Consider the following 24,969-nt stretch of genomic DNA (forward strand, 5'->3'; position numbering starts at 1 on the left):
CCGACCCATTCATGGCAGGCACTCAAGGTACAGGCTATTTGAGGAGACTTCATGTTGCTTTCCATTTTAGCCACAACCATCCATAAAAACAAAGTACAACCACATACAGTACATAAAAAATATCACATGTAGAAAGCCTACGTTTATATTTATGGTACGAAAACTTTAAAAATTGAAGAAAAAAATGTGGAAAAAGAAAAAAGAGAAGAAGAAAATGAAGGTTTTTTGGTGGGGTGGGAGTTGGAGCTCTTTTTGCTCTATGAATCTATAATGATACACAGTAAAACTTACTGGTGTGTTCAGACTGAAGAGGCAATCCACATTGCACTGAGGTTTCAGCTTGAGCAAAGTGCAGTGGTACTGTGTGTGCTACAGAGATACTGAGCTTTTCTGTGAAGAACAAGCTCAGCAGAGACGGGGGATTGAGTGATGTATATGCCATGAAATTAATTTACATGAGGAGTGCTTTAATAATTACATGTCTCCCACTGCTCCAAGTACTGCAAAAAGTGGTAAGGATATCTGGAGCCACATGTGGTTTGAAAACCTGAGAACGATATGTTCCATGAGTTAAGTGGATGAATTTTTGGGGGAATGTACTGTAAGATAATAAACCACACAATCACATTTGCATAAATCCTAACCACTGTAAGTAGAATGCCTGAAGCAATCAGTCTATTTTGGAATCTGCAGAGACTGTGATTTCACTTCCACTCTCATTTATAGGTTAATAGCAGCATATCAGTGTCATCTTGCTGGAACGGAGAGGCTTGTCTATCCAGAAGATTATAATTTGCCAGCCATCCATACGAAATGACATGTGAGACCATATGCAAATGAAAAACGAGCAGCACAATTAGCCAGACCACAAACTATGAACCCTGAGAAATGAGGATAACCTAAAGTGGCCTCTGGTATCAACATTTCTGTCATAAAAGTCTGAGTTTAAAAAAAGATCAGGATACATTAGCAACACACAGTAAATCTTAACAGATGAACCAAGATTCTCACAAAGTCTTGAATATAGATCAAAACTTGCTTTGGATATTGCATAATGCTGCAGTTCAGCCACAATGTCACAACAAGCAGTCATTCCCTTATTCATCTCAATGCTTTCACTACAGTATGTGCTTGTGCACTTCTTTATTTCCCTTTTCACTGTATTATCTTCCTCAGTCACTCATTCACATGCAGTGAGTAAATTATGGATACAAGATCCACTACATTCAGGTACACTAAATTAAAGGGAAATATAACTAGAAAAGTAATTTAAGATGTTCCAGTCATAAGAAGGAACTCTTACCATTCACCACTTTTTCGTAGCCATCTTGACATGGATACAACAGGCTTGTCTGTTGGGTTGCCCACTGACTTTTTTCTCTTTCCACTGCAATGTATAGGTATTACGCAAACTGTATTTTTATTGGATTAAAAGTTCAAAAGCAGGAGTAATCTTAGATCATCAGCAGCAGCCAGCAGTATTCTCCCTACACTCCATGTTTTGAGTGAGGCATGATGGGAGCTGTCTTATCAGCGGGGGAAAGGCAACGTTTGGCCCAGTCCTTAGTAAAACAAGCGGGGGGAATCCAAAGATAACTGGGGCACTTTGTGGTTCTCCCATCAGATTCCAGGAGCCTTCCAGAGGAGACTCTCTGACTGACTGTCCAATCAAGAGAACAGGATTCGCAGCAGAGAACATGCCTTTGTATATTTATGTATAATATGTTCAAATGGAATAATGATCCTGAGGCTTTTGAATGCTCCGAAGTGTTCTGGCCCATCTAATGTCCTCGCTCTGTGGTCTAAGAGAGAGAGCCAGGCCTGGAACAGAGCGAGCCCAGGATTTGGTGGGTTTCTATTTTTAGAGTTGAATTTCAGAATTACAATTCTTGTATATGATTTACTACTACAGCTTTCCAGTTCTTGTTCATAAGTTTTTGTGGATAATGCAAACACATGTATGTCAGCTTGACCTTATATGCCCAAGCTACCGCTCCTCTCCCTATCTCTACTATGCAACCACTCAAAAAAGCTTCAGCGTGGAAAGAGCCAGTGCAAAAACCTGTGAGTAAATGAATGATGTAGAGCCGAAACCATTGAGGCCAACAAGGGGTGAAATGAAGGCGATGTAGTTTTTAATCACGCTCCCCATATTTTAGAGTGCCCAGTCAAACAAATCTGTCTCACGTAGTCCTCAGTGAAACCAGCCAATCAGGACTGCATCTCTGCCAATCTAAATAGGCCACAAATGACGGAGTGCGCGTGTAAATGTTTGCCAACTGGGAAATTATCACACACATCAATCAAACTCTGCGTGCACATGTCCTTGGAGTGTACCTTAGATGCGTAAGCAAAGACACAAATGTACAAACACTAGGGATAAAGTCATTGCTCATCACAGTCTCAGGATGCCTGTGGAGCAAAAGAGCGAGACCAAGTTAATTCTGTGATTACACCAAAAATCTTCTTTGTATTCACCTGGAACTCTCTGCAAACAAACCAAGAACAGATGAGCATGCACCACTGGCTACTGTGACTCTGGCCCAAATTAAACTCTGCAACTTTGTGGCATGAAGAAATATTCAGAAAGTACTGGATGACATTTCTAAATCTCTTAAGCTCAAATTTATGATTGAGCCTGCATCTATCTTACATGGAGAGTGCTCTAAAGCACCATATGTGACACTTTGGCCAGGCAGCTGAAATGGGTTTAAAGAAGTACTTAAGTTACAGAGATCAGCATGAATGTTGAACAGGTACAAGTTTCCATCCCTTGAGATCTAGAATAAAGAGTACCGTGTTTATCGAATGGAGGAGACTTATTAAAGGTGAGAGGGCTGAGTACTACGCCCACTAGAGAGATTCTAGCTGCCATTTTTATGATGAGCAGATTAAACTGCAGTAATGCCACAATTTATGAAAATCTGTTCAGAGATTAACAGCAATATCAAGCCCAGGCACAAGCCCTTTCTCCACAAGTGGAAACTTTCCAGACTTGAATTCAGTAATTCCAAACAATAAATATCAAACACCATTTTAATGACACGTGTCACAGACATGACCAGTTAAGCCTGTAATAGCGAGACTTCCTCAAGAGCAATTAGAGGCAGCACGTGATAGACAGCTGGAGTGACATGGAGATCATTAAAAGACAGTAAAGTCAAAGAGGAAAGCGTAGGCTCAAAGAAATCAAATGAGTGGTCGAGTTGCAGAAATCTGGACCGAGAATTGCTTTGAGCTTTCGCAGCTGGTGTGAAGCCGTGCACACTCCTCTCCCTCTATTGTCCTGGCATCACTTCTAAGGAAAGCAGAGATGAGGAGAGCGAGGCGGAGACCTCCTGAAGGCCTCGTTCACTACTCGCTAAAGAAGCAGATAGGTCAGAGACTTTGTGACATGTCCACCACCACACTAAAGACCCAGACAGAGACCACACTGGCCCGGTGGAAGGAAGAAGCCCACACATTGCTGACGAATATATCAAAACTCCAAACATTTGCCGCACAGACAGTATTGTCTGGACTCTGACCAACCATATGTGAAAGATTTTGGTGGTTACTCAGGAGACAAAAAGCTGAAATCTTCACTGCATAGTTTAAGACATGTGTAAGGTCTACAAAATGGTGACATTAAATACTGCCAAACTGTGGCCTGTGATGTCTGACTGCTTTGTGTAATTGTGATAAAAGTCATGAAATTTCAAAAGACATCGCAGCTAAAACAGAATGAAAGACGTTCAAGCATCATCCCAGCTGCCTTGTTGTGTTTGAATTTTTTGGAATGAGTATGGTATGGTCTGTAAACCTCTTATTTCTGGTAATTTTATTACTTTAAAGTATAAACTTTAAAACAACAACTCATTAAAAATAGCAAAGCGAATGTCTCACTATCCGCTGGATGCAAGTCTAACTTTGGAAATGAAAGGCTCTCAGAGACGTTGATGGTTAAAGGGAAAGGTTTGTGGGACTAGGGAAAGACCATGTGTTGATTAAGTTCTACTTCATGGCAATCTGTCTGAAAGATTTTAATATTTCTTGTCTACAGATCGAAATTGGCTTGATGGTGATACAGCAGGAAAGGTCAGTGGGTCGTTCCCCCACCGATTTTGGGGAAAAAACATCCTCTTGGTTGGGAGCAAATCTTTGTGTGTGGCCTGCCAAATAATTTCTATTCACAGGAAACACTCAAATACAGCAATTCAAGCATGACTCCGCTGAATGAAAATTTTACATCAGCTCTCAATTATCCTTTGAATAATTTCTTTTGTAAAAGCCTCAGCAACATTACATTGGCATTACCACTGCCACACATTCTTTATGATTACAGAACACACAGTTGTATAGAATTGTATTCATTATTAGCAATTCAAATTCACAAACCTTCCTTCAGTATCCCTGCATGACTTTACATGAACAATCTATTCCAGATTTGTCAAGAACTTTCTTTATCCAGATGTCCATTAAAATACATCTGCTGTTTTGGGGTATCCCTGTGAAACACCATATAGCTGTCAAGGTCAGTAACCATTTTAATCACACTGAATTCTCCAAAAAATATGCAGTTATGTGCCAGCTGCCAAATCATGTCATCCAGAACTGTCTTTTCACTATGAAAATGGGTTCCAAGTGTCCTTGCACAGCTAATGGTTTGACCAGACTAGAACTGTAGACTAACTCTAATAAAATCCATTACATATGTGCTGAAGGATAAACATGACAACAGATAATATTTTACAGTAAATTTTCCAGAATTATATGGTCTTGATGTAATTTAGTTGCCCAGTCTAAGTAACTTTTGGCTGCTTTTGGAAAAACTGAGCAACATTTGTTTGACTGGTCTGCGGTAAAAAAAGCACCATTTTGCCAAGCTTATGGCCCCAACAGCTCCTACTGTCCTAGCCTTTGGAATGGGATTGTCTCAGCTCTTTTAAGGAGTAAAAGAAACTACTTTTTTGACACAAGGAGACAAAGAAGTATTGATATCTAAATCAACAATGGGTCCGTGAGCTGCAACTTTTCATCTTTCTCTGGGTGTGTAGCACACTGACATAAATGAGGAGGACGTGGGTTAAGGGCAACAGGTTAGTGTGGTGTAAGGGCCGCATTTCTGGCAGGGGAACAGAGGGGAGGTACTATAGCAGACAGGGATATAATGACACTTGGTGCTAGAGTGCAGACACAGGACAGGATAAGGTTTCTGTCTCTTTCCTTTCCTCTCACACATCACTCACCAGAACCACTACACTGCTGGAAAAAAAAAGTGAGTCAAAGCATCGTGACAGAGTTTCTGTGTTTGAAGCGGGAAGAGGGTCAGTGTGTTGATGAATTATCCTAAAAATGGTTTATGTTGCCAAAGACAAATTTGGAAGGTCTACTTCCAGAAAACAAGACTTGTTTACCAAACTGGCTATTTTCAGTTTCCACTCATTTGCTTATTTTTGAGAATTTCTGTTTTCTTCTTTTAAGATTATAAAAGTCATTACATTATAGAAGAGTATAGTGTTTTATTTTGTTGGTAAGAATAAGACACTGTCTCGGGGAGCTGTGCTGCACTCTTCTTAGATGCAGTGCCTCCAGGATTGTTGATACATCCCTATTGCTATTACCTGAAAACCACACTGAAGGTAAATTACTGTAAAACTAACTTGTTATTAAAAAAACAGGAAATACTTCAAATGATCATCTAATCCTAATGCTCTGACACAGATGCACTTCTTTCACCCATTAAGTGGCATTACTGTTGAAGTTTCCAGCTGAGTGACTGGTGTTTCAAAACTCAATCCCTAATCAAGTCGCAGCTTGGCATTCACTATCATAAATTTACCCTAATGAATGTCTAGTAAGCAAGCACCCCGTCACTGGGTCTATATGTAGTGTCATAATAAAGACAGAATCTAACAGCCTAAAAAGTGTAAAATCTTCAGAATAAGATAATAATAGAGTTCAGACTTCCCTAAAGGTGTCTCTGAAATTGTCAGGTTCCAAAATACCACAGTTGTTTTAAGTCTCACAGTAGTTGTATAATATATGCAGACACTCTTTGTGACAAACTTCAGTTATTAGAAGTTAGGTGGCCTGCATTTTTTTAAAAACTTTCATTACACTTTCTTCTAAAACTGGTGTGTCTGTCTTTCATCTGGACCTCACATCTGGAAGTGATTTAAGCATCAAACCATTTAAGGAGAAAAGGGTTCCAGAAAAGGCTAAATGAGCAGAGAGGAGAGATATTGTGTAACTAAAGAAAAAAAGGTTAGCGCTAATAGAGCTGCATGAAATGGAAGCTGTATTCAAGACTAGATATGCAATACAATATTTTAGCTTTTAAACTATCTGTGCAGATTCATTACAAGCAAATTATTGCAAAAATAATGACAGAAAGTCCTATTGAGGATGGTGAAGTAGGGTAGATAGACAACTAACCCAGTCAGTGTTTGGTATCAGTCATGATCCCAACAGGTAAACTGAGAGAATCTGATTTATAGCCTGCATACCAGACATGTTGCTGATCTTAGTGTAGGCTCACAGCCGGGGAGGCCTTCACTTGTGTGCTGCTTTTGCCACCACTGGCAAAATCTTTACACACAATATCAGGGCTAATTCTCAAGGAAAGTCCTGCTTTGGCTGAAAAAATAAATACGACAAAAAACCCACTGGAAGTGTAGGAGTACTGGTGTGTGTGGCATTAACCCTTGGCCACCTGGAATGACAGAGGCGGCTCAGTAACTCATCTGAGAGGATCCTGCTCAAGACATTAGTTTGTTTATTTTCCAAAGGTCAAATAGGAGAAACAAACCTGCCGCTCTTTTCTTTTGCATGCTGACCACTGGTTAGCCAATGGAAAGAAAACAAAGAGAAAATTGCTCAGTTTGGGTTATTTATAATGAAGAACAATCATTCTGGATGACAATCTCCACAGCAAAATGTGGAGGTTAGAAGATTTAAAATAAATAAATGGGTCCTTTTACCGCAGTTTAATATTTCTAAGCGCTGTATGTTTGTTTTGCCATTAGCTGCCCGGCAGATGTAGATTTTGTCACATAAGATTTTGAGCAATCTAAGCAAACTGCAACATAAATACACTTTGAATAAATGCAAAATTTTCAAATCTGACATGATATTACATGATTGGCCCTCATATGATTCAACATCAGTGAACACTGCTGAAGTAACCTCCAGTAAACCCAAAACACCACAAAAATCACCAGGAGAGCTTGGTAAAAGCTTCTAAAACCTGCCCAAGGTCCAGTGTGGGAGTTGAACCGATGCTGGAAGCTCGTTGAGAAGATCCACTCTCACAAGACATCTACCACGGGAGGTGACCTTGGATCAGATACCCACGGAGCTGGCCCTGTCAGGCTCTAGCTTGGCTCTGTTTCAGGCAGTCATCCCTTTCACAGCCATCCAATCACTGTACTGAGCTATGGTCTGCTGAGGCAGGCCAGGCAGTGGATCCCAGGGTCTGTGTAGGTGGGAGGGGAGCTAATATGAACCATGCACAGCATGTGGGGGTGCAGGAGTACTGATGTGGGCTAGACTAGTGCTACAGCTGCCTGCAGTGGGTGGGAGAATTCCCACTGAGCATGGCATGCACAAACATAGCACAGATGCGGTTGCAGAGCCAGATTGGACCCTGGTTCCCAGAGCTCCATGAGCCCGTTTGATGAGGTGGATGAAAACTGCTCAGTGTTGGAGTTCACCCTCTCTTCTCTTTGTGAGCCAGGTTTACCGTACAGGCTCCTTCATTCATGTGATCAAATTGTCTTTCAGTATATTTATGATCACAACAAGCAACAAAGGCCGCTGTGTTCAACAGCACAGGACCAGTGGAGTCACATTTACCCAAATCCTTAAGGAGACAGTAAACTGTGCATCTTTGACATGGATTTGTATTCTCCATAGAGACGTGCAAAGCAAGAACCATGCAACCACAATGTAATTTTTTCATTTGAAGGTTAACTCAAAGCAGTGCACATAATCACTACTGATGAGTAAAAAAGTGGAGATTTAAATCAGATTTAAATTGTCTTGTCTGTGTTGATAGTTTGGGTGATCGTGAACCAGATCATTCTGCTCTGCCACAGAGAATCACATACAGATGCAGACTACGCCACATATATGCACACACGTAGACATGTAGACACAAATATACAAGCAGTATTCACTTTGTGCACATTGACGGTATTGTCCCTGCTGAGGCCCTGCTGAGGTCAGCAGTTTGAGTAATACTGGGATCGCTCAGGTTTCCCAGTGCAGCAGAGGGAGCCAGATCTGTGGTGTGGCAGGGACTTGAGTCTTACAAAGCTCTGCAGCTGTTACTATACAGCACCAGCAGAGCTCTAATGAAATACCAAAACTTCATCTCTCAACTGCCTTCAACTTTCAGGGGGTAATGGGAAAAGCATTGCACAAGAGGCAACTTCCAGAAAACATTTTTAGGTGGTTGGTTTTAGAGTGGAGATTCAGAAGTCACCCAGTATGAAGAACATGTTTATTGACAGTCATACTGCCATAGTAATTTTATTTCACCTTGCTGGAGAACAGTAATTAAAACAGACAGTTTGGAAAGCAGAGACAGAGTATTGTGTTACTGTGTATAGTTGCTTATGCTGAGTGTCTCGACCTGTCCAGTCTCATAGGAGGATCACACAAATAAACTCCTAACGGGAAGATGTTCTATATTTGCAGCAAAACAATCAAGAGGAATATTTAACACACAAAAGTTTTCTAAATTGCACTTTTTGGTGTATATAACACCTCATTTGTCTTGTACAAAACTGAACCGTAGATTGAACATACTCTATGTCTCATATGGTTTCAGTGATAGTGTTACATAGAAGAACTCCTGTCTTTAAGGGTGGTACTTGAAATAGCTTGACACAGCCACTTACTTCAGTGATGTAAAATATAAAGAAATCAATAGATCACCAGCTCGGCGCTTACATTTTCTCTAAATGCATTAGGCAGTGGCTCCACTATGTGACAGTTCACATCATTACTCAAGCTTTCTCACCCCAGGCAGTGGGAGCTCCACATAATGATGAAGTTGACAGACTTTCCCGCTGTGATGTGGCTTAGAGACATTTTAACCATAATTCTGCTGCCGTGTGGCACCAACACTTAATTTAATGTTCACTTGGTGAAGAAATCAGTCAACCTATCAGCCATTCCCCAAAGGAGACTCTGTGTTTCCCTATGTTGAAGGTTTGATGTTGTTTTTCAGTCAAATGAAAATCATCCATTTACACAGTTAAAGAGTTAACAACATGTTAACTGCAAGAGGTGCCATCCATTTCAGCTGCCTGTCCTAAAGTCTAAAGCCAATGAAAATGTCTGACCCACAAATGGGTCAATATGTTGTTAATAACAAAATAAATAACCAGAACAGTGTAAGTTTTCAGAAGACAGTTGTTACACAATCGAAAGGACACATTTAAACAGCATTTTTCAGCTGTCAGTCTTACATCTATCTGAGAGACCAGATATGGTCTCTGGTGTTGAGGAGATCGTATTTTCAATCAATGCTGTTGTCTACATCAAACAAGTCAGGGTTCGCACTTCATTCGCACTTCACTTCAGCTCTCAAGAGAGATCTTTCATGTCCTAAATGTTTGCCCATAGTGTTTGACTGAATTTCATCATCCATGTAACTGCTCAAATATGCAAGCCTTACTTTAAGCCTACTGTATAGCAGGTGATGATACCAACCCACCTCCAACTAGGAACTTGCAGCAACAATTTTACCGCACTACTCTTATAGTAATGTAATCAGTCCCGGGGAAAGAGGACTGAAACACTCTCTAATGTTGATCTCTGCAAGGCGATGGTGATGGTGGGGGGGGGTCAGTGCTTTGGGGTCATGAAGGCCTATTGGAACCATACACATAAACACACCCTGTCACTGACTGATAAACACTGCAAACAAATGAAGACTGCCCAGGCCGGGTGCTGGCGTGCACGTGGTTTCTCCCGCAAAGTCTGTTTCACTGTAAGTCCAGTCCTGAAGGAAGTCATCTCTGGTTCAGACGTGGGTCGGACACATAAAGACAACACACCCTGGCAATGGAGACGGTCCGGAGTGCTGAGTGTCTGTTTAGATCTCTTTCTTTTGTTTCACCGAGTCACATAATTACAAGTCACCACAGATTCGTCCAGAGCAGACAGAGAATCGTGTACAGATAAGACAGATGAGTGCACACAGACACACGTGCAACGTGTACTGTAACTTTCCAAACAGTTCCCTGCCAACAACAAACAACAGCTGTTCTTCGAATAAAACTCTGGCTCTGTCACATGGAGATGGATAGAGATACTGCACTCTGTCATCGTTACACCTTTTATCTTGTTTTCAAACTTACTGGAAAATGTGATACTGAGATTTTCCATATTTCCACATTCAGATTTTCCACATGCGTGTAAAACTGCGTCACCTCCAAAACTACAACACTTTCTGTTATGTTAGAGCCTGTTTCCTATTTGATGTGTTCAGTATGGTTACTATGCAATATTTGAATGTTTACCATCTGAGATGTTCGCTCTGATTCATGAGCAGGTTTTTTTTTTTCACACAAATTCTTTTGAGTCTCCAAAGCCATAGGCGGGTTTCATTTCCTTGCTAGCATATTTATTTAGTTCTCAGCAAAATATTTAGGAGATAGGGTAATTATATTTTATCTTGTATACATGTCCAGTCCCCTCCTTCATGTGATTCATTTCAAACAATCCCTTCTGAGTATACATAAGGTAGTCAGTGAGCACTTCAGTTGTTTCTCACAGCAAAAGGGACTTCTACAGTAAACATGTCCTCCACAAGATAACACTCACGCAAGCTCCTAAAAGGAACACACACAAGTCTGAATCAAACATATTTCATCTGTTTGAAAGACAAAAACCTGTTTGGGTTCCACAAAAGCTGAGCTTCAGCCAGGACTTCCCCCTGATGATCCCCATGGTACACTCATACACACCTCAAATTCACTTCACATACTACCCAAAAGCACTTACCCACAAGCCTGAGTCTGTCCAGTGATTACATTTCCTGCTTTTTGCTAAGCAATGAGACTTGCATAGGATGGGGTTGTTATCATCAAGTGTCTGAACATATGCTCCAGTATTAATTGATTGTCCAGCTGTGCAAGAGAATGCCTTCTGTGTGTATTTGGTGGAAAGAGGATTGGTTTTCCACTTTGTTTGTATTTGCAAATCAGAGGTTAAAATGTATATTTGTATCCGTTGTTAGTTTTTAGAATTGCTAAAGGACAAGATTATATTGTCAATTGACTCAGTCTCAGAGAAAGAGAAACACATTTTACAATTTCTGGTATCAACATTTTTTGTTGAAATGTAAAAACAATCTAAAACAGTTTGATTCAGTAACCACCACAAATTGTTGGGACTGTTGCAAGTCTTAATGCAAGACATTGCAAAACCCTGGCAAATAAAATCAAAACTTTTGCCACAGCTACCTAAAAATAATACAAATAAGTTTAATATGATCACTGCATTTCATTAAGCTGGGACTGCTGCTTGAGCTTGATGGAAAAGCCCTGTCAATGTAATCAGATTATATACTCCTTTTTTTGGTATGGCTTGAATTGGTAAAATACAAAACATATTTACTTAAAGGATGTTGAACCTATTGCATTATATTTTGTTCTGACCAGATCGCTCCATCAATTGCTGTTTTATTAGGGGCAATGGCTCCTGTTGGTGTCTCCCAGGTTTTGGACCGGATTGAGAATGACTTAAAGACCATACAGTCGAACTGGCTTGAATGTGAGAGTGTAGAATTCCATTCTAGTACCATATATTTAAATGTTTTAGTTGCTTGGTTTTTCTCGGATGGTGGAAGGAAACCCTTCCTTTATTGTCAGTAAAAATCTGATAAAGCCTTTATCAGAGTATAAATTGGTGTAGTAGAGGCAAAACAAATCTGTTTCAGGTGTACCTGACTGCTCCCTGTGGGTACAGACCTTTCTTGCCAAAAGCAAAAACATATGAAGAATGAATCTCTTCTCTTCTCACATTCTAAAACTAGCTAAAAGTATTTTTCTGCTTGTCAGAGTCACATCTTACTGTGTACAAATATCAGCTCAGTGTGACGTGTGACGATCGGCTACAGACCCTGTGACACTGAAATGAACAGTATAGACAATGAATGAATGAAAATGATAAAATGCACCAACCACTGTGACTGTATGTGTACCTATTTCACCCAAAATTTGCCAGGTTTTCCCACTTTTTTTCCTTGTCTTGACATCTTGAAAAAGATTAAAGCTAAAACGACATCTTTTCTATGGGTTAAAGAATTTCAGAAATTTAACAAAGCATCTAGAAAGTTGTAAGCTCTGTGTTATTTTTGCATTGCTGCTGTTTCTTAGGTACAAGAGCACACGTTTGAAACCTCACAAAAATGTACCAAAACTTCAAAGGATTTGAACAGACTGATTCTCCAATCTTGAGAAATCTCAACCACAACCCACCTATACACACAATATGTGATCGTGTTTGTGAGAGTTCATGCATCTGTGTGTCTGTGATTTACACAGAAAGGGGTACAAAGCACACCTAATCTAATCCAATCAAGCAGAAAGTTCTGACTAACATGTGAGGACCTGGGTCGCAGGTCAGCCAAACGTCCAGCTGCCCTACGTGACCTTCTGCCCAGTGACAATCAATTCCTTCTTTCATCTGGTGGCCAGCCACCCGCCATTTGTGCATCAGGGAGGCAGTATGAGGTTCTTCTGCCTTCATCAATAAAAGCAAAGTTGGGGCCAACAAGTGAATTATGGCACAGGGAAAAGGAAGGGCAATATAAATCACAGATAAATTGGCACCTAACTTCTCCCTGGAGTCTTTTGTGTTTTTCCATCATCCAAGAAAATGTTGTTCTGACTTTGTAATTAAAGACTGCACTGATGTTCTGAGGTATGATATTATAGGGCATCTCTGACCAACAAATGATCTTCAAATAAGCCACAAGTAGTTACCCACTTATTAAACAAGAAAGTCAAGCCAAAAGACAAGATTTTGTCTAATGCTTTAATATGTTGCGCTACAGTTCTGTAGCATTCACACTCTGTCATTTAGATGTTGGAGTCAATGCTTCATTGGTTATGCTGAAAGCCCATTTCCAGGCACCCTCTGCCTTTCATTTCATCTGAATTTGTGGCTTGTTGTTCTATGAGTGATGAAAATGATAAAACAAACTGAAGAAACTGCACTGAGCTCAAGTGATCTCAGGAACACAGCAGAGAAACATCATCATTAGAATTGAAAGCACACATCATACAAGTAAAAGAGGTGAGCCGGTCATCATGTATCATCTCCTTATCTGCAGACACATTCAACAAGTTCAATGTGAACTTTTTGCTGTGAGTTTGGTTATGGTAGGACGCGATTCCAGTAAAACATATGTCATGGCGCTATGGTTAATCTCAAATCCTCTCTTGTGTGAGAACAGATAATCGGTTGCCAGCACAGCTTTATCATCATCAGTTTTGTGTGAATACCATACTCTGGAGAATCCCTCATCATCAGATGTACATTCAGCAGGAAGCTAAAAGATTTCTGTCTGATGAGGTCAGTATATATTTTACCCCTTTCTCATTTAATCAACAGGAGCATACTGGATGCTTTTCGAACTCCATTAATGCTGATCCATGCTGATTTTTCAGAGATCTTTTATTGAATAAGTAAATAATAACTGCTACTTTTATATGATGGATGCATGACATTTTACGTATAGATGATGGTGATGTGAAAATCACTGAAAAACAAGTTACAGCAGATATCAAACTAAACTGACAGATAAAATAAGCTGTGAACACATGCTTCACAGTCAATTAACACAATATACTAAGATAAATTTTTAGTCCTAAATCAAAAATCTGCCACACAATGCTGCCCTCTACCTCCAACCACCTCCAATCAACTCACAAGTGCAGCAATATTAACTGTACTTCTGAATCAGTAACACGTAAAAAATGTACAGTTACCAGATGCAAAGTGTCTTTTCTGAATTGTTCTTAGTACGACAAGTATGTATGACTTTATTCTGAATATATAAACGGATCTGTAAATGATTCACATATTCAAAAAGCATATAACTGTCTGTATCTCATTTGTAAAATTTCAATAAAAATATTGTGGGGGAAAAAAACGCATATTTCGCACTTCACTGACATGCACCTTACCATTTGTAGAATAACCTAATTACATGACTGTTATAACCAAACGGCAGTGGCCCTATGTGTAGAAACTCATTATTCTACATTAGTTCCTGTGTCTTGCAAATGCTATTGTTGAGTTGACCAAGTTATTTATAGTCATGCATATCTGTCTTTCAAACACGCCCATAACAGTTAAACAAATGAGCCCATTAAAGCAGCGTTAGAAGACATTACACAGGAACTGAATGGGTTAATGTATCACATCCTGCTGGGTGACCATGTGCGCTAACCTCTATGACTCTCTGTTGGGAGCTTTGACTCTAGACCCCTGTGACAATGGCAGAAATAAATCAAAGGTTGATTCCTGAGGAAGATTTATCGGGAGGAGTGGAATGTGTCACAAAGTATAAGGACTGCCTGACCTAACAGACACAACAACAGTCAAAGGTCAGTGTTTCTCTTTCTTGTCTATCCAACCGGGGAAAGAAGGTTGTGGTAAGGGTGTTATGTTGTAATGGGTGTTTTCTGAAATCAACACAGAAAAGAAGAGCAAAAGTTAACTGTAAACCACAAGAGGTAAATGTTTACTTCATTAGCCATCATATAAATCATATAAAGCAGTGTTTAATCTTATTTGCCAAACAAGCTGCACGGTGAAAAGAACACTGAAGGACCAATAGACACAGAGACAGTCCAACTTTCTTTGGACCAAGTTCTAGGCTTAAATTTAAAATGTCACTCCTTATAGGCAACACACTGTCCATACAGAAATCAGACTTTGGCCTGGGCAAATGTGGGTTTGTGAGTAAAGGCTCTGTCAATTTACTCTAGCAGCCTCTTTGATGAGTGGTATTTTAACAACTTGAAAACATTTTCCATAGCAGTTGTTTTCTGTCTTCTTTTGGTTTGACTGTAACACATCAAGGAGCTAACTATGAAAAAATGTGTTTTCTCCTTACAGGTATGTGCTATTGTTTCTAAACTGACTGCAGATTAATCCTCATATGGTCTTTATATTAGAAGCAGATCATTCAGTCATGCAAAGAGATTCTCTCAGCACTTGCTATATGAAAATTAGTCTAAACACATTAAGATGGTGCTTTGTACTTTGAAGAACCTACTCCTGATATAAAACTCTTAGTATTTCAAGCTTGATGTTAGAGTAGAAGCTGAGGCATACTCTCATTTGGAGATAACAGCAGTCACTGTGATATTTCAGAATAGGCATGTGGAAGAGGTCATGAAAGCAGCAGAGCAGATACTGTAGAGAGGAAGGACACAGACCTTGACCAGATCAAAGAGAGGTGTAGGTTATTTAATGAAAGGGGCTACACTAAGCAATTCAAGTCCTATAGTAGGGAGGATAAGCTGTCTGAAAGACACATGCACCCGTGTCTTACATTTCTGGTTCCTCTCTGAAATGGGAGAGGGGCCAAGATGAACACAGCCAGGCTGCCCTGGGGTCACTGGTTTCGTGGGTAGTGGATGAGCTGGTGCGAGTGGCAGAGCAGCTCTAAGCCAGCCAGACAAAGGAAGAAGTGCAGAAAGATTATAAAAAGATTATTAAATAAACAACCAAATAAAAGGAAACATTGGACAGAGGTTTTAATTCTGATGAAAAGAAAAAAGAGCGATGTTTTTTTCATTTGTGACAAGAGAGAAGAGGGTCATTAAGCTCTTTCACCAGCCTTTGAAAAAGGGAGCACTATTTCTCATTTGGTATGTCTGCTTCCAGCAGTAAGCCATGATTTTAGTATTGAAACTGAGCAGGGTCAAATGTTCTAGAAGAGCCGAGTTGGATTTGAGAAGAAGATAAATGTGACCCAGTTGAGCGTAACAGTAGGAGAGAAAATGTGCTGGAGAAACAGACGGAGCACATGGCACCCCTGTGGTGCTGACTAACCCTGCCTTATGACACAACTGTCTTAATGAAAACATTACAGTTAATCCCTGTGATAGATCACATGTTGTAGAGCATTGTCTGAGATACTGAAGCTCCAGGGCTGGTCCCATCATTATTGCACTTCCTGGTTTTGGTTTTCAATAGGAAATCATCAAATCTGGGATGTGGCATGGAAAACCTCTATGATTCTCTCAAACCATGGGCCTCAAGACAAGCATCTTGCTCACATGGCAGGGTAGCAAAATTATGGTTTGAACTCTATTATGGTTTAAAAAACTGCTGATGCCTTCTCTTTATAGGAAGCCATGGGATTGGAAAATAAAGCCACATTAAAGAACACCAACAACACTCAAGATAATGCATAACCATTATGTGACCGCATGCTTATAGTTTCAGGCTGAGGTTCTTTTCTGAAAATTGAAGTGGATCTTTGTGTTAATATTTACTGTTCTGTTGTACTGATTTGGGTCTAAAAACATAAGACTGAAAAAACTGATGTGAGATCTTCCATTGTATTTCCATTTAAAACACAGTTCAGTCACTCACATTTGACAGCCATGCTTGTCTGAAAATGTAAAAGGTTGCATTGTACAATGAGGCCAGGAGCAAATATAGTACCCTTTACAAAGAAAGGAAATGGGGGGAAAAAACTGTGGGGAAAAAGTGGGGAAAAGTAAAGCCAAGGTCTGAGAAAAAACACTCTAATCCTCCAACCTCCTGTTCCCAGTTTCCTCTGAGGCTGGGGCCTTCCAGGGCTCATTCAGCAACAACTATACAATGTTTTCCTTCCCTTTAACAGATTACATCAGCACACTGGAGTCTATTCCCTTCAACTACAAACAGTTGCAGCATCTCACAAAAGTGTCTTTAACTACGGCTGCTGTGAGGGGCCCTGGCTTTGGTAGATCAGCATGATGGCAGAGACATATGGGAGAGCACAAAAAGTAGCCTGAGATTGCACAGGTCATTGCAAAGAGCTACTAAAGGAGGCGCTATCTACATGCATGTATTGCGGACGCACTGGAAATTCTCAACTGCGAAATGCTGAATCCACTAATCTAGCAGGACCACATATAAGGCTTGCAAACATTTCAATAAACGCCTGAATGTGGGGTAATGAGGGATTAGCTGTGGCTTTCATAAAGAAACCCGAGCCTATGTGGGCTGTTTTAGTGTTAATAACAGAAAAGAAAAATGGCACAAAGAAAGCATATTGTAATCCAAAAAGCCAATGGGAAATGGGGACTATGGATTATTGGCCAGTCATGGGATCTCTCAAACTTTGCCTCACCAGTGTAACTTAAGCTCATTTGATGGGTTAAAGATTCAGATGTCACATGATAGATTCTTTGCAGGGTGGAGGGGGGGGGGGGGGGGTGGTTGTATGTAGTAAAACGATAAGCAGATCAACCACTCCTCAAAGGGATTACGTCTAATTTCAGAGGGCAAATACTCGGAGAGGGGAACTAGTAAAACTGAGAATACTAGGTGCATGATTGCATGACTGAATGATCTTACATTGTACATTAAGTATGAATAAGAACTGTTGCTGCTCTCCTCTGAAACATATCATAATTATGTCATAATATACAAAAGCTGAAGACATCAACATTTTGACACAAATCGACTGAATTAAAGCCTGATGTGGTCACCACCTGTGGCATGGCTTCAAGTTTCTGCACAGCGTGATGAAATAGGCAGATTTTCGTCATTTACATGTAAGATCAAATGTGCAGTAACGAAATATTCTGAAAATTCTAATTAATCCTCAGTCTCTGATCTGTCTATTCACACATCAAAACCTTCATACCAGCAGCTTTTGATTTTTTTCTAAAGGTGATTCTGAAGCGAGAAAGTGCAAATGATGACCCAAAAATATCAACTCCCAGCAAAAGCTTCAATCAGTGATCAATAATTGAGAAGGAATGATATCAGTATCCGTTTGCAGCATGTGCACGTAATAATTCAGCGTGCCAACAAGCTGTTTAACTGCTTGTGAATGATTACTGCCGTTTCTTTTAGCCCCATTAAGCAGTTTTGTGGGGAAACAGCCATTTCTTTGCCAAACCCTCACTTCTGAGATCAAAGCCTGCAGTTTAGAAATATTTCACGTTGTGTACTGCTTGCTGTGTGGCCTTTGCTTTAAGGTTTAAAGGACAGTACTGTTGAAAAACCCACTTCACACATTTCAAGACTTCAGTCTTATTATTGTGAATTGACTTAAGACCTTTCGGCTGACCAGAGACTAACTTTTTTTTTTTTTAACCAAGCTTTTCTTTGTTTGATATTTCACTGCGGTTTGGGGTGGATTTTTTTTCTTTTTTTCTTTCTTTTTTTTTTTTTAAATAAAGGAAGGATTATTTGTAGACATTCCAGGAAATCTTTAATGGTAGAATAAATCTAATTTCTCCACACAGAAGAGCCTGGTACCCAGAGTGCTCAGTGAGCCTAGTACCTGATCAGTAATTAATGCTTAAGTTAACAAAGAGCAGACACTAAAGGGGTATTTAAACATAGCTCTAAAAAAAATATTTTATAATCCTCAACTTTAGACTTTTTTCAGCTGCTTTCATCATTCATGGTCTCTTAGATCACTGTCACTCCAGAGACAATGACTAGGCGGGTGATGGGGTGGCTATAAGCTTTCCCAGACCCGACCTCAGCCAAGGACTATGTGTTTATGAGGTGCTTTTGAGTAAGTGATGATGTCACACACCGGCTGTGAAAACATGTTCGGCGGCCGTTCCACCGACCCTAATGAGAATGTTAGCAATGAACACGGAGCACTGAGGAAATGTGTTGAAGGAGCGGCCAGCATGGATCTGACTGTGTGGCCTGTCGTCACTCTCTCCTCAATGAATAGTATCAGCGATCAGCGGTATCTGTGACGCCTTATGAGACACAAGACAGACCGATTACCAACTAGATACTGGACTTATGTGTAATGTTAAGTGTTAACTCTGGATTCAGCAAGACAAATTGTGTATGCAATATTTTGTCTGATCATAGCTCAGTTGTGGGTTGACACTGCTTACTGGTGCTGATTTGAAGTGAAGTTTGCAAAGAGATAAGATGAATGTTTCATCATCCTTATGCAGGGAGACTGTTATTATATAGTTTTAGATTTTTTCCACTAATGTTTGATGTTAAAACAGCAGGTGGAGAAGCTGACCCCAAGTCATCTTTCACATCTTATAAACAGTACAGTATGGCCCATGTTGGATACATATCAGACACACAGTAGGTGCACGTATTTATTTGAATCAGACAGCCTCACAAGGATTATGTCAGTGATCACAGACAGATAGAGTTTACATTTAACAGCAATATTTAGGTTTGCTCTATTTAGAATTTAGCGAGTAAGGCACATTAGCTGTGACAATTGTTTATGTTCGAGTGACTATGACACATCAATGAGAAGGAACGGTTGCATATTCACTTTGATCTTGCAAATTCATAGCATGTAGTCTGAAGCCTTGTTCAGATGTGATTATTTTTATAAGGAGACGAGAGAAGATAACATAGTCCGCAATTTCATCCCATCCCAATTTTTTTGTTGCGTTTATGCAAATGGCTTCAGCAGGAAGAAATCTGGTCTTTATGTTGGCTTTGTTGTTATTTTACCTACTGAGACTAAGCACATTAACGTACTCTAAATCTAAAACTGACATCCATGCTAATTCAGGCGGGGATTTGTCTCCTCTGTTTGTTGTCCTTTATGTTAGTTCAGTGTTTTGCTTTTCTTTTTTGGTCACTGATGTTTTTTTTTAACTTCAGCTTTAGTCCTACTTACATATTAAATGTTTAAAAATCCACTGCTTTTTATTAGTCCAATATTTCTATGAATAATATTTAAACATGTGCTTTCCAGGGCTTTCACTCAAACCTCAGAGTCTTCTCCAATGAATGGAGCTGGCTCAGGTGTTATCAGGTGACATATATTGTTTTATGTTTTTAAAGGATATGTTTTACAACACTTGTTCAATTTTATATAGTAGTCCTCACTTTCTTAATATAAGTCACACTCTAGGTAGACACATCTGTCTCAGATATATATACAACACACTGTATAGACCTAAGGGTGTAAACACGTGCACCACTAAAAGCACAACACCTGCAAACTATTGCTGTCATTCACTGTCCACCAGAAATGCCCTGATCTCTTACAATGCACTTTGTGTTTTCCTGGAGGGTATTTAATGGTCAATTTCACCAAGACACAGAGTGAACCTCATCAGTTTCACACTTGGCTTAGAGCTGTTTTTAAAGCAAACATGTCTTCATCAATGTGTCTCTGTGTGACTGCACAGCTACCACAGCCATTTAGATTAGACGGGGACACTAGCTACATTACTAGGAAGCTAAAAGTAGCTACTCTGTAGGCATCAAGTGAATAACCTAAAACTGTGAGGCTACATCCCTCAAGATTCTGGACCCATTTGTTTCTAATATGTTTTCCGGTGGGAATCTGTGAAATGATAAATGGTTTTCCTCTAACTGACATTTTTATGATGTACATTTTAAACAGTAGGTCATTGCTGGGCTTTACGTGCTCTTCCCACCCTGAGTGTGGTGTGAGTTAAAAATGACCACCAGGGGAATAAAACCAATTCACTACTCCCATCTTGATAGTGTTGGACACAGACTGTACAGTTCCTGTAGTAAAAACTTATTTTCACACCTTGTCCTTGTACAACAGATTCTACAGAAAAGGGTTTAGGTGGGGGCCACAATAGGTGCTTGTCCTGTCTCACAGAGCCAGTGAACTGTAAAGCTATTTAAAGCAGTTCAGCAAAAGAGAGCGGCCACATCATTTTACACAGGAACAAAAAAATCCATACTCCATAAACACCATACTTCTTTAGAGACATACACATATATAATTAGAGGATAATTGCCCCAGTAGCCATATAAAATTTGCACAACATCTTAGGGATTTATGCAAATAATGACACATACAAGAAAAGACTGCTGTTCTCTGGTGATCCTGTTAAAACTGGCAGGCATGGCCCATGAACCACACACTTTGTGACCATATGTTCTCATAAGAGTTTCCCCCACAACAGACCCCATTATTCTGGGGGATTAGGACCTTTCCTATCACACAAGCCTACTGGAGGGAGACCAAAGAAGGAACAGAATACCCCGCCAGTCTAATCAAAGGGGAAATTAAAGACTATTCCTGTTTTTATGCTGACTTATTTTAAAGTCAGATAAAGAGGACAAAACAATGGAAGCAAGATGTTGATTTTCCCACATATTGGTAGAATTTTCACTTTCTCAGTATCTACTTCTATAAAATGAGTAAAGTTACCTTTTCTGCATTTTTGTTCACCAGCACAGCATAAATGCTAACCCCTAAGTCTCTATCAAATTTGAAATCCTTCACACACACACAAACATCTTATGAAACACTCTTGCACTGAGAAAAACAGAAATTCACTGGTATGGGCAAGCTGCCCAGGAACCCTGGTCGTAGTACTATGGTGAGAGTAGGTAATTTGTCTTTGAGCTGTTGTTCACCTCTCTAAAGAGAGAAGCCCAGCTATAAGCAGCTTTGGACACAACACCAGTCCAAAACAAAGACAGTCAAAAGACCACAACTTAATTAATGAATTCATTTATTACTGTACCATTTGCTATTGTCTAAACTGCACTGCACACTGACTATAAAGCATTAAACTTTTAGATCCATTACCTTGCTGTAACCTTTTTCATTATCTTCTTAAAGGACAAATGATAAAAGAAAAGATGAAATTAAAAATTATGGAAACAAAAATCAGGCTGTGAAGACATGTCCACTGAACTGACAGAAACAAAATCCTTATCTCAGAGAACGTGAAGTTAATGTTCCAGATGCAGTCAAAAGCTCAGAGATTTCCAGATCTTTGTAAGTCATGGAGAAATCTGAAACCATGAACACTTGTGGGGGGAGAAAAATAACAAAAGACCTTAGTGGAAAAGCACTGAGAAGAAAGAAGCAGCTTTCATTCAGAGCCTCGGCCACTCTGAGTATTTTTTTTAGCATAACCCATCTAAGCTTCACATATAAGAAACAGTGTCCAAAGTTCAATTCAAGTCAAGATTTTTAAGCTTATTTTTTGTGTTTTCTCTTAAAAAGTAAACAATGCAAAGAGCTAGTTATTTACCACAAACACAGTAGAAGAACTCTCACAATGTCATCCTGTTCAATTCTACCTCTTCCTGGATGGAGGGTGTGGCAATCCTGCAGTAAAAATAAAAATATCCATTTTTATAGAAGGGACTTCTCCAAACATTACATTACTCGGATTCACAACCACTGCTTGCTCCCAGGACTTAACTGTGCCGTTGCTCTAGAATAAGCTTTCCATTTATCAGGCCATTTGTTTTGGTGCACAAGAGTCAGTCTGTCTTCTACAGGCTGCAGACACAAAGCACACCACTGTGTCTGACACATCTTCATCAACATGATGAGAGGGTGAGCTATTGGCAATATTTAGCCACTGTCAGTAGGTGTTAGCAGTGACTGGAACACCAGGCTGCAGAAAAAGACAGGTGACAGGTGTGGACCTTAGCAGTCTGCATGTGTGTGTTGGGGGGGTATTTTTGAAAAAGTTATCTCGGAAAAACCCTGTGAGACGCGCTAGAAAACTAATAAGCCTGCTGCATTAGTTTGTTTGACAGGCAATGTGAAAATTTAAAAGATTTATTCATTACTTTAATATATGTTGCCTTTGCATAACACTTTCTTTGATAAGTTATTGCCGCAATCACTAAAACTTTAACTTAATTTAACAAAAACATTGTTTGGTTGTCAAGGGAACGACTATGCAGTGTTGTTATTTTAACATCTCAGTTGGCAGTCACGGAGCGGTGTGCTTTGACTGATCCTGCTGAGATAATAGGAAGAGGTCTTTGATTTGAGGTAATTCCAGGTAATAGTTTCCAGAGAGAGCCATTCAGCACTGAGGAATGCAAAGTAATCTGGTCACACTGGTTCTGCTGAACCTTTCAGAAGACCCCGCGGGGTCGTCACCCTCATAATACCAGCCCACATTTACATCCCTCTTCAACAGAAAGTTAAAGGAAGAGGACTGAAAGGAGGATGGAAAGAGGGAGGGACACACAATCAAGTGAACCGTAGCTACTGTTCACATGTGCAATGAATGCACTGAACTGTGCCATAACGTGCAGGTGTGAATTGCTGGCTGGCTAAATGGAAATGAAGGTTAAGTCACTAGACAGCAAGTGAAAAGGCTCTGCTACCGCTTGGCTGAGTCAAAACTTGCTACTTTTGTGAACAAATGCCCTTCGAAGTTCAACAACTTTTTTTTTTTTTTTTTGATATGTCTAAACCAAACTGAGTGTTTGAAATTTTGCCCCTATAAAGTAAAGGAAAGACAACATTTCAGCTACCAAGGCCCTTCTGTAGTTGTCTAAGCCAACAAATTAAGAACGCCTGGCGCACTTTGTGAAATCCTGTTAAAGATATTGTTGATGGGCAGGGACTTTGTCACTGTGCAGACAATGGCTTCGCACTCTGCTCCCGGGTCATTTTCATTAATTAAGCAACGTGGCGCTCAAAAGCTAATCCAATCACATAGCAGTCTTTTCTCACGGTTCCAGGCCTGGCTTCTGGATGACTTTGGTGGACCTGCTGCTTGACACCACAAGCGACACAACAATGTGCTCTGCCAAACAGAGCCGGGACAGAGGATGGGGATCTGGAAAGAGCGGAGGAGGCAACGGAAATAACAAACCACCCATACATAAACCAACAAAGCCAAGTCTCAACAGTCGCCTAAATTCTCTGCATGTCAAGATTTTATTTAATGCTTCATGCCACTGAGTCTGGACAAAGAATGGAAGAACAAATACCTCCTTTCATGTATTTCTGTTTCTTCTGAAATAAGAATTGTATGTTGACAACAGGTGTTGTGAGTCACTGGATCCACAGATACTGTGTATTATGTTGAAAAAAACATATTTCAAAGGTCAAATCAGTTTTATAGTAGCATCTTGACCTCTCTCTCCCCCTCTGTTTCTGCTAGAGTCATTTGGACATCCAGGCATCCCTTTGGGTCAGTCAATTCATTTGCCATCTTGTCTTTCAGTGCAGTGACTTCCTCTGCACAGAACAAATTCTCTGTGTATGGCCTTGATTAAAGCCACTGCAATCTGTCAAAGGGGTCCGCAAATCGTCATCCATTTGAAAATTCAGTATTTTCTGACCTATTTCAAAAAGTTTTATACAGTTTATAACTTTTTTTTCTCTGTATTTTTAGTACAAAGCTTTGGTCATGGTTTACTAGGATTTGAGATGTAGGTGTGGTGAGATGCTCTGGAAGTCACGGATGATTTAGGGCCATAAAAAATTCAGGTGCACCCATGTTCCTTACTCTCTCTTCAGTTGTTCAGATCTAAATTCCAGTGCTTCGGTATCTTGCTTGGTGTTTTCACTGAACACAAAACACACAAAACAAAAAAAAAAGAAAGAAAGAAAATTGCATCTGGTATTAATCTTCAAATTACATATACCGTTTTTCAGGTTTTTTGAATGTCAAAAATGAGACAGTCTCCATGGTTATTGGCTTACGGACTCTATTGCCTTTGTCTGTCAGCCCTTTAGCGGTTTCTCTTTTGAAGCCCATGCTTCGATTCTCTGCGTGATGTTATGTGCCAATAGACCATACACTGCTAACAGTTTGACATATCCCTTCAGACAAAGAGCCACAGGCCTCCTCGGACTAATGGATATAACAGATCACTACAGACGCGGATGAAAAGAGAAAAATCGAATTGGAGAGAGCAGCCGAGGTGGAAGACTAGGGGAGAGACCTTCTCAGTGTTTTTTTTTTTCTTTTTCTTGTTCCGTTCGGAGAAACCTGATTTGATAGAGAGTCATGGAGCACAGCTTTG

At 39.9% G+C, this 24,969-nt stretch overlaps 1 protein-coding gene across 1 annotated transcript in view; it reads right to left on the reverse strand.

The window, feature by feature from the left end:
• LOC121187411 (protocadherin-16-like) overlaps positions 1-24,969 on the reverse strand; it is a 77,243-nt gene that overhangs the window by 20,848 nt on the left and 31,426 nt on the right. The window lies entirely within an intron of this gene.

The sequence above is a fragment of the Toxotes jaculatrix genome, chromosome 9 (genome assembly GCF_017976425.1).
Source record: "Toxotes jaculatrix isolate fToxJac2 chromosome 9, fToxJac2.pri, whole genome shotgun sequence".
NCBI lineage: Eukaryota > Metazoa > Chordata > Actinopteri > Toxotidae > Toxotes > Toxotes jaculatrix.